Source organism: Coptis chinensis, chromosome 9 (genome assembly GCF_015680905.1).
Source record: "Coptis chinensis isolate HL-2020 chromosome 9, ASM1568090v1, whole genome shotgun sequence".
Classification (NCBI taxonomy): Eukaryota; Viridiplantae; Streptophyta; class Magnoliopsida; order Ranunculales; family Ranunculaceae; genus Coptis; species Coptis chinensis.
Genome location: NC_141464.1, coordinates 1,441,166 through 1,453,031, shown reverse-complemented (window position 1 = coordinate 1,453,031; position 11,866 = coordinate 1,441,166). Strand labels below are relative to the sequence as shown.

At 35.9% G+C, this 11,866-nt stretch overlaps 1 long non-coding RNA gene across 1 annotated transcript; it reads right to left on the bottom strand.

Moving 5' to 3' along the window:
• Positions 1-4,414: 4,414 nt before the first annotated feature.
• LOC147474360 (uncharacterized) lies at positions 4,415-7,528 on the bottom strand. Its single transcript, XR_015207479.1, has 2 exons — positions 7,263-7,528; positions 4,415-4,683 (listed from the first exon to the last, which is right to left on the bottom strand). It is a non-coding gene; the product is annotated as an uncharacterized LOC147474360 (long non-coding RNA).
• Positions 7,529-11,866: the final 4,338 nt, after the last annotated feature.

Here is an 11,866-nt window from a genome sequence, read left to right as displayed (position 1 = left end):
GCACAAACCCCTAAATCACTTGAATTAGCCATGGCATATTTTGTAAGGAAGATTTGTAACCGCCGGATGGGGCCCTTTGGGCCCCACACCATTTTGTTTGGTTAGATCACAGATACACGCACCTTTGGCACCCCCCGTACTACAAATACACACCGAAACGCGTGCCTTGGGCACCCCCGATGCGCATCCACCCCCCCCCCCCTTACTAAAATAACTGCAAACCGAAGCCCACCTAAAAAAACTCCAATCGAAGCCCATTAGAAGCCCGACAAAAAAACCCAACCGAAGTCCACTAAAAGTCCAGCCGCATTTGTTAACTTCAAGAATTATGCAGCACTCTTGTTCCACACTATTAAACAACCCACACCTCATAAGCCCTAGGATTCGCCACCTCATAAGCTAGATCCAAAGGTTCTTCTTTGTTATATAGATTGGTGTTAATTATTTGGCCCCACACCATTTAATCGGATCTTTTATTTTCTTTTCAATTCAGTGATTTATGTCCATAATATTTAGGCGGCGTTATACAAATTCGAACTTGTCACTTAAATTTATAAATGTTTTAAGCTTTTAAGGGTTGCCATGTGTTAAGACCCAATGTCGGTTTTTAAATTACTTGACCCCCTCATTACTTAATTGTGCATTTATAAAATCCGACTCTTATAAAATACAGGTCGGTATAAAATAAGTGTATTTTCCACAAGGATATCAACAATGGAACTTCACGAAATATGTCATTTGAATTCGAAATATCAGAATTGATGTAATTTCACTAAATGTCGGAAATGTTTATGGCTTCACTGTGCAGTTTAAGCACTAATTGGGAGCAAGTCGCTCCAAAAGCTTATAGCGATTAATCGGATTAATCGAAATTAATCGCCTTAGCTAACCTATAATACATATGTCACATATAAGTGATATAACAACCTAAAACAAAATAAAGTAAAAAAACTACAAGCCTGAGTGGTGGAGTGATAGCTGGCCTAAGAGTTTTCTTTGGTTGTTTTTCACTTTTTACGGTTTTGATTATTTTCTCGGTGAAGTGAAATGTTTTCAATATATAAATTCGTGGGCTTTTCTTTTTTCGGATTTTTTGTTGGCTTAAATTTAACAAAAAAAAACCTATAAACCTAGTAATCGGCGCTTTTTTTATACCAATTTTCTGATTAATCGCCGATTAAGCGGAAGAAATCGCCCGTTTTATGGCACCCGCTCAGACCTCTAAATTTCTTCTTGATCGGCTCGGTCGAAGGGCGCATAGCGCTTATGCGCCGATTTAGACCTCTAAATTTTTTCTTGATTGGATCGGTCGAGGGGCGCATAGCACTTATACGCCGATAATGCGCCGATTAATAGGAACTTAATCACGATTTGGCTTGTAATGTTGGTAAATCAGATCAACTCTTTATTATGTGGTTCACTAGTTCAGCAGGTATTAGTTTGATTGGAATTGACTTTAACTACTCTCTTATGTTACATTAAGTTTCATAAAACATGAGAAAATTCAATCCGGTTGCAGACTTGCAGGTACGCACATATTGTTCTTACATGTGGCACTCTTAGCTCACGTCTCTAACCCTTGGTTTTGGGCAATAGAGCCACCGCACCCTACCTAGCTAACTAGCTTTAGCCATGATTAATTTGACCCTCTTATATGGCTAACGTACTAAGTGGGTAAAAGTGTACAAGAATTAAACCATGATGAGGGCACCTACCTATCGACATTGTTTGGGTCCTCATTTCTACCCACTTCTATACTCATCCAGAAAACATCAGGAGAAATGGTACGAAAGGCATACCCTATTACAATATTGTTCGGGTATGTCATTTCTTGTGACATACTATAGTCCATAGTACAAACAATTGCGATATATCGCGATATATATCGAGATATCAGAAAAGGATACATATTACATTAAAATCACGATATGCTCCAGGATATATCTCTCTCCTTTAAAGAACGTGCCCCCACCTACAATATTTTTTTCATATGCCGTTTTTTTCTTTTTTCTGATTTTCCCCTAGCCAAATTCTATTATTACAACCCATGCCATCCGAAATTTTGACAATTCCACCTGAAATTTTGATGATTTTATTAGAAATTCCAGACAAATTTTCAAAAATTATTTATTACTATTTTATTTTATTTTTTTTAACCTGACAAATTTTACATATTTAGTCTAAATTAGTGGTTAGTGGCATAGTTAGCATTTCGTAATACGGCAAAAATTTGATACAGAAAATATTCGAATAAAATTCGAGCTTCGACAAGAATTCATTTTTTCAATTCGGATTAAAAAAAAAATGGAAACGGCAAAAGTTCCAGTTCGTAAGTAATTCGAGTATAATACAAAGCTAAAATTTAAAAAATACGATAAAATTTGACAACATACTAAACTTATAGTGAAAATACGAATAATTCGTGAATTAATGATTTCTTGCTTAATTAACGAATTATTCCGTAGCATTGATAAATATGACATTTTTAAACGTTTTCCGAATTAAATGAATAATTCGCCGAATTGCTAACTATGGTTAGTGGGACCTCCTTACATCTATAACAACAAATCGGGTCGGAAATTAAAAAATTTAATGACCGATTCAAATTTCAATTTTGGAATCGAGGTTTTTTTTATGAGGGCATCTAGGGTGCATCAGGGTGTATGAGTGCGTAGGAATCAGGGCCCTTGGACAGTACTTCTTTGTTCCAGTACACCAATACTTTTGCCTATATGAGTGGCCCAGATGATATACGCTGAGTACACCCTACGCACACAAGCTGTTTGGTATCCATAATATCCATGATATTTATTGATATTTTAGATGTATCCACAATATTTGCATATGAGACAATGTCAAATATCCCCAAAGAGAAAGATATATCCACAATACATATCCATAAATCAGGGATCGATACTTTGCCATATCCTGATATGACGTACTATGGTTTCACATGCAAATATCGTGGATATATCCAAAATATTGACAAATATCATGGATATTGTGAATATTTCTTGATATATCAAGATATATAATTTATATTTATTTGAAATATAATGATAAATATTTCTCATAAATTTTAAATACAATTGTTAACTACACAAAATATCACAAAATATCTCCAAATATTGCAAAATATTGCATATATTGTAAATATTGAACTAGCATTCTGGCACGCTCGCGGAGAGTGAAACCTATTCTGACACGCGCGATGCCCCTGTTGTTTTTCACACTTATTTTATGCTACCTATCCGAATTCGGAATCAATCTGGTTAATAAAACCGAAAAGCTAGTGTGCGCAGGGTGTACTCAGCGTATAGCTTCTGAGCCACTCATATAGGCAAAAGTACTGGTGTATTGCAACAAAGAAGTACTGTCCAAGGGCCCTCATTCCTGCGCACTCATACACCCTGATACACCCTAGATGCCCTCTTATGGATATTCTTTGATATATCATGATATTTAATCATTTATATTTATTTGAAATATAATAGTAAATATTAAATAAACCAAAAAGCTAGTGTGCGTAGGGTGGCCTCATATAGGCCACTCATATAGGCAGGAGTGCCCTCTTAAATAAAATTGTTACTTACACAAAATATCACCAAATATCCCAAAACATCGCAAAATATCAATAAATATCGCAAATATCGCCGAAATATCATGGATATTTGCAGTCTTATATATTTCTAAATATATCGTGATATTTATATATATGTTATTGACATATGGATATTTATAGTGAAATATCATGATATATCGCGATATTTTGTTCTATGTGTGAAACAATGTCAAATATCCCCAAAGAGGGGGATATATCCACGATACATATCGAGAAATTGGGTATCGATAAATACTCATATCCTCATATTTTGTACTATGTTTTGTACTATGCTATAGTCATCCCAAAATTTCCTTGTTGAAAAATACACATAATTTCAAAATTTCATTAGGCACCTCATTTTATTATTGATGTCCATGAATAAAATACACGTATTTAATTAAGTAATTTAAATAATTTTAGCCTTAGATATTTAGATTTTAAGTGACACATTGGAATTTGTTTTGTTTAATGTCGCCTAAATCAATTTGGACAATAAAGAAAAAAAAAAGTTATGTCCCTATTAGGGATGGCAATGGGTTGTGTTGGGCCGGGTTCGTGTCGTGTCATATTCAGGTCACATGTTAGGAGAGCAAACCGATACCCAACCCAATTACTAATCATGCTGAGTTTGTCAACCCCAAACCCAACCCACCTATATAACAGGTTACCGAACATATGACCCGCTAAGCCAGCGGTGAATTCAATTTCGGATCGAATTCATATATAACATGTACAGGTGGTCACATGTATATAAAATACACCATAAAATTAACCAAATAAATATTGAGCAATAATATTTAGTATATCATATATTCCGTATAAAAAATCATCCATAATTCCGGTTAATAGAACTGGGCTCAAAGAATCATATATTCCAAAGTACAGATCCGTGTAAACAATAATATTGAAGCCATGGTAAAGCCTAGCAATATCACCGAACTTTAAAGTCTTCTTATAGACATCAATCACAACTTCAAGAAATCAATATTGTCATTCTAGTACTCATTCTAGTACATGTCTCAATTTTTCCGAAAGCACTTTATCCGATCTGATCCGAAGTCGGGGGGTTCACACACAACCTGTATGCAAAATATTTAGTATTTCACGATTATATTTATAGCGGTCATATATATAATAAAAAAATGTATTATTTTTCAAAAACCATCAATAATTTAATTACATATTAATGAAAACTGAATAATCAAACATATCTTTATCGAATGAATCAATATGACAGCTAATCCTTTTCCTTTTAGTCGAATATTTTAGGTTGTTGGGATAGTGAGATTTTAAAAAATGAGAAAAGCTAGTGTGCGTCAGGAGAGAGAAAAAGCTAGTGAATCTGGGCCACTCATACACACAAGTTGAGGGTGTATTGCATGGCAAGGTACTGGATCTATGCCCTCTTAGCCATATCTTAAAATAGGTTATACATGTCATGGGTAGGGCTGGAAATGGTACGGGATTCAACCCGAATCCGACCATATCCGAATCCATTTTAACGGATATGGTTTCTATGTTTGTGACTAGAATCCGACCCAAATCCGAAGCATTTTAACAAGATTCATAATTTGATGCCTAAAAATTAATTTATATCGTAAATTTATATATGAAAATTATTAAAATAGTATATTTTTTTTGTGTTTTTTAATGGATATGGATATCCGAAACCCGATGGATCCTAATATGGTAAAGCGGTTTGTCCCGAACCTGCTCCATTTCCAGCCCTAGTCACGGGTTGATGACTTGACCCATTAGTCCCGAGAACTAATCGGGCTACCAACGGGTTACTCAGGTTATCATATGTGACCCTAACCCAACCCATTTATTTGACGGGTTTGGCGGATCAACCCTTAAATGACCCAAAAGCCTTTTTTCCCAACCCAAACCCGCTAATTTCATGTCAGGTTAGCGGGTCGTGTATAAAACTACTACCCCTATATATAACATAGTAATCCCAACTGAATGGGATAAATCGTCGATAAGGACCGATATTTCGTGGGTTGATGGTAGGAGTCCATTTGATATATGACCCAAATTTGCCGCAAGTTTTTGGGCCATCTTTTTCGTTGTTGGTGCTCATACGAAAAAATTGAATTGAATCGTGTCCTTAAAGCCACCTAAAACACTATTGGGCGCAAATATCTCGAATTTCATCGGTATTTCAACCAATATTTCATCGATATTTCAACCGCCTCATATTTAAAAATGTTGAGGTCGGTTCAAATTCAACCGAATTCAATTCTAAACACCAACCGTCTTTTCTTTCGCTCCTCGTGTCTTTTTGGCTCTCCTTCTCTACAATAACCCCAACATCAGACATACTCATACAACTTTGTTTCAGGCTTCTTCAAACTTTCGTCTCCTAATATTTCTTGCGCAATCCTCTACCAGTTCAAGTAGGTATTACAACCCATTGTTCACTGATTTTTTCTGTTTCTCACTTTTATAGGATTTTAACCCCCCCCCCCCCCCCCCCTCCCCCAAATTAATTTGTTGCAGATTGTCATGTTCATTTTCTGGTTGGAGACGGCTTTGGCCTCAAGACCAGGTAATTTCAGTGTTCTTTTTTTGTTCATTTTATATTTGGAGTGCAAGGGCAGAGTTAGAAATTTGAGTGAGGGTGAGCGTTAAAGCGAAAGCCAGTGAGCACTACAAGTATTCACCGCAAACACAATTGAACTGTACAAGCCTTATCTTTATTTTATTTTTTGGTTTCTTCTTAATTTATCTTTTATGAAAAGCAAACAACTGTTAGTTTATTTTTTATCAATTTTTTAAATCGAAATCATATTAATAGTTCGGTTAATAGTTTAGGTAATGAAAATTTGCTATTTTTGGATTACAATTACACCTAGTCGTTCCTAAGACTAATTAAAGTTAAGGCCTAAATGTATGGATAAAAAGCAAACTCTAGAGAGTTGCATGTAATATAACAGAGAAAATAAATCAGGATTCTAGTCTCACTCTAGGCACCACCTGGGTGTTCTAGGCCCTATCTTTTCTTCCTCAAAAATGTACAGCACAAACAAGTAGCACTTGAGTTTAATTTTCATACATGGGTGTGGAGGGCCATGTATTTAGGAAGAGAATATTCAATAAAATACCGTCTAGGAACATGAGTATAAACTGATGTAAACTAAATGCAAAAAATTAATTCTAAGACTATGAGCTTGCATACATAGTTACCCGGAAACATTTAGAAGTGAGGGAGGTGAATGCTAAGGTCCTCCTAGTAGGTTAATAGTTAAAGAAATGTCATGTCAAATGGCAATAATATCTCCCATTTAAAACCAAGAGTAATCTATCTTTACAAAGTATATACACAAAGAAAAAAAAGCTTTATCTAAAAGAGTTGGAAGTTAGTGAGAGTTACCGAATTACATAACCAATGAAGTAGGTGGTTGAAGGTAGAGTCTATCTTAGACTGGAACAAAAATATTTGTTTTCTTATCTTAAGGATTCCTAGAAGGGTTCATTAGGCGACGTTTACCCTTATCCAGTAGAAATAACGAACGTAAAAAGATACGTAGGGAAACTAAAACTTTGTTTTGCTACATGGAGAAGTACTAAGCGACACAATATATAGCCAAACTGAAACTTTTGGACAATGCATGAGCAATTATAGTAGTACGACACTAATTAAAGCTCATCTTACATGAGAACCGGATGGCGGGAGTTGAGATAGAGGAACACTATCCGATGGGCGCTGCACATTTATAAAGCAAAATAAGAAATAAGACAATGCAATATACATAAGCAACAGTGTAGAAAAATAATTCGCAACAAAGAAATGAGATTCATAAAGTCAGTATATTAAATGGCAGTGAAACACCTTATGGACACGATACATCAGGCCATTACATTTTTTTTTTAATTAAAACTCGTCTAACATGGGAACCGGATGGCAGGAGATTAGATAGAGGAACCCTATCCGATGGGCAATGCACATTTATAAAGAAAAAAAATAAATAAGGCAATACAACTTAGCATAAGACAATGCAAGCAAGAAATACCTAGAAGCCAAGAGGCGGTTGAAAATTGAGCCTATCTTAGGGGGAAACAAATAAATGTTTGTTATGGTTTGAAGGTTCCTTATAGGAGTCCATAGGGAGTTTTCCTTTGAAACTGAATTGGTTGCGTAGGAAGCTATAAATATTTGAAAGAGAGTTAAAAAACGTGATGTGAACCCAATAAAAGTGCTAGGACAATTTGGGTAACTCTAAGTATGTTAATAGAAGTTATTAGTAACGTATATTGGTGATAGTAATACCTAGGAGCGAGCAGGTCGTTGAGGAGTAGGTGGCTGAACGTAGAGTCCATCTTGGACTGGAACATAAATACTATTTTCGTTGTTCGAAAGATCCTTATAAGAGTCCATTGGGTGTTTACCCTTATCTATGGTCTCCTGCAGAAACAAATAGAAATAGGTACTCAATAAATTATGTAGAAACAAACATAAAAGATAGGTGGGGATAACGAAACGTTGCTTTCCTGCACGTACCATTGAAAGTCAAAGTCGAATCTGCAACGAAAAAGGGCACCTAAAAAAAAGACAAAGTAGCAGTGATAATTTCGTATGTAAAAGTAGTAGTAATTAGGCGTAAACACAGATGAAAATTAGGTGACAGTAAATAAAACAAAGGGGATTAAAAAAATTAGATGGTAAAAGACTGTAGTAAACCACGCTGAAGTTAGAAAAACAAATGGGAAATAAAAATCAGACAATAGCAACTAAATCGTGGATGACTCTCTTTAGTCGCGGGTTCTCGACACTAAGGCGAATACTTTCTTCAGTCGCGAGTTCTTGACAAGATGAGAAAAGGGGTGGGAGTGATGGCGGCGGTTAGGGCAGATAGAAAATACGATCTTATTCCATGGATCCGGATGTTGTGGATAGAAGCAACATACCAGCTGGGAGCCGCCCTTTCTGCCAGGTCATATTTTGCTGAAAAAGGATTGCAGCCATTGGATCGGGCCCTTCGGGCCCCACACCATTCTGTTTTATTAGATAGATTAGTTAATTTTTATATATAAGGTTTCTAATTGTCTATATTATATTTTTATGATGATAAAAGATAATTTGTCGGGTGTCAAAACCCAAATGTTCATAATGGTTAGCGGAGCATCCAAGCATATAGTATGACAAGCTTCAGTGCGTTAATTTTTTGGGGTTTTTGGTTGAAAAGGAGGAAGCATAACATTTCTAATGAAGGAAAAGGGATTTTGGCTACATTATTTTCTCTTAAGCATCTTATTTAGTTCTTTCTTAGGCTAAACTTATGGAGAATCGGATAGCTTCCCTACAAGGCTAGTAGCTACAACAGTAGATGAGAAATTATCTTTCTTATCAGTTGAAGTGGATCCATGTTGGAAATGCCTACGTCAAATAACACCAAATTACTTTTAGACCCATATCAGTTCTCATCTTTACCAAAAACTAGAGCCTTTAACTCTATAGGCAAAACTGGGAATAATGGGTATGCTCAGAAGCCCTTAAGTAAAGCTAAAATCTCAATCTTACCAAGACTAGTAATATCTCAAACTTAGCCAGAGGAGTAGCTTGAACCCTTGCTGTTAAAAAACTTCTTCATCTTTTCAAACCAAGGTTTTGTAGCGTAATCACAAACGACTTATCGTAGTTTGGATTGTTCGAAGCCAAAACTCGTTTGTGATTACGTTACAAGAGAAACAGGTTTGAGAAGATGATGATGTTTTTTTTTTCTGGTAAAGAATAATAGAAAACTCAGGATGGTTATATTCTTAAGAAGAAACCAGTAACAGGTATTTTTGGTAAATTATATTTGACTCAGGGTGGTTATATTCTTCAGAAGTTAACAGGTAACTTCTGGAGAATATAGCCATCCCGAGTCTAATATACTTGACCAGAATTACCTGTTACTGGGATCTTCTAAGAAAGGCTAACTTATTGTTAAATTATATAGAAAAAATAGCCGTTTTGTATCATGAACTTTACTGGTTTTATCAATTTGGGCCAAAAACTTTTTTTTTTTTAGCAAATTGGGTAATGACCTTTCTTTTTTGTATCATTTTGGGCCACCGGTGTATTTCCGTTAGAAAATTTGTCTGTGTACAAACGGCTGCCTATGTGCGCTAACAGAAGATGACGTGTCGGTATTCAAATGGACAGCTAACAAAATCCGATGTGGCGTTTACATGACAAGCAACATCATGCTTGTTGCACGTGATGTTATCTCTTCCCAAATACAAGTTGGTCCACACTATGTTTCTCGAAAGTTTGAAATTCCGAGACATTCTGATTTAGCATTTGAAGCATCGGTCGAATTCCGAAAAAGATTATAAAATCGGAATCGAGTCTTTCTTTCTTCTTCAATCATACGCATTTCTGTGGGGTTAGCAGATCGCCTTGTCTGCCAAGATAAAGTCTTCTCAATTGGATTTCATGGAAGCACCTGAAAGTCTCAAACCATTATAACTCCAACGGTCTCGATCTCGCTTGGTTCCAATCTAATGGCGATCGCCTCAATGAAATGGTATTTGAATTCAGATCACTTCTGGCTGATCTAATTTCACTCCCACTTCCAACAATCACAGCCGTAACCGGTCACGCCGCGGCAGCGGGCTTCGTTATCACCAAAACACTGACTTTCTCCGCCGCGTTTTCCGCCTTTACCAGTGAAGTGATCTGGTTGATTGTCATCTCGTTTTTCTTTGCTAGAGGCTTTGTCAAAACTGGACTTGGTGATCGGATTCCCACATGATCGAACTAGGTGGGTCAGGATTTCCAATGAGTGAATCACCCTAACCATTTGTTGTTTCTCCGGTGACTAATGAGCGGAGGGAGTTAGCTGCTTTGAAGAAAGCTTGTTTGATGGAGTTGGGTGATTAGATAAAGAAGATGAACAAGGACCGTCAGATTAAATTGATGGGCCAGATTAAATTGATGGGCCACATTAGTTGGTGGCATTTTAGAAATAAAAAGGCATGGGCTTTTTCGTCACTTTCTTCTAATAACAAAAAAAAATAGTAAAAATAGTTGGCTTATTAGGTGTGCACTTCAACAGTGCCACATGAGCATTTGGCCGGACATATATACATTCGGCATGCCACATAAGCATATGAAGTAACGGAATGGTAACAATGGCCCAAACTGATACAAAAAAGAAAGTTCATAGCCCAATTTGCTCAAAAAAATAGTTATTGACCCAAATTGATAAAACCAACAAAGTTCATGATACAAAACGACCATTTTTTCTAAATTATAAGAAGATACTAGTTACAGATATTTTTGGTAAAGGATATATTACTCAGGATCTCTTGACTATATTCTTAAGAAGTTACCTGTAATTACTGGTATCTTCTAATAATTTATTCTGAATTTCCAATACCTGTGTAAATTGGCATGCTAAGGTACTCCTTTGGGCAATTTGGAGTGGCAGACAACTTTCATTTACCCTTTTGTAGGCTTCACCAATGATCACATTGCGAGAGGAGTAGCCTGAACCCTTGTTGTTAAAAAACCTCTTCATCATTTCAAACCAAGCTTTTGTAGCATAATCACCAACGAGTTATCGTAGTTTGGATTGTTCGAAGACAGAACTCGATGGTGATTACGTTACAAGAGCTTAGTTTGAGAAGATCTTGTTTTTTTATCAGGTATGGGTTTAGGCTATTCCTCTCGCAGTGTGATATGCATGTTACAAGTATTTTTGGTAAAGGATAATAGAAAACTCAGGATGGCTATATTCTTAAGAAGAAACAGTAACAGGTATTTCTGGTAAATTATATTTGACTCATGGTGGCAATATTTTCAGAAGTTACCTATAACAGGTAACTTCTGAATGATATAGTCATCCTGAGTGTTATATACTTTACCATAAATACCTGTTACTGGTATCTTCTAAGAACGGCTAACTTCTTGTTAAATCATAAAAAAATACTAGTTAGTGGTATTTCTAGTAAAGGATATATTACTCAGGATCTCTTGACTATATTCTTAAGAAGTTACCTGTAATTACTGGTATCTTATAATAATTTATTCTGAATTTCCAATACCTGTTAAAATTGGCATGCTAATGTAATCCTTTGGGCAATTTGGAGTGGAGATCTACTTTCATTTACCCTTTTGTAGGCTTCACCAATGATCACATTGCGAGAGTAGCCTGAACCCTTGCTGTTAAAAAACCACTACATTTTTTCAAACCAAGCTTTTGTAGCATAATCACCAACGAGTTATCGTAGTTTGGATTGTTCGAAGACAAAACTCGTTGGTGATTACGT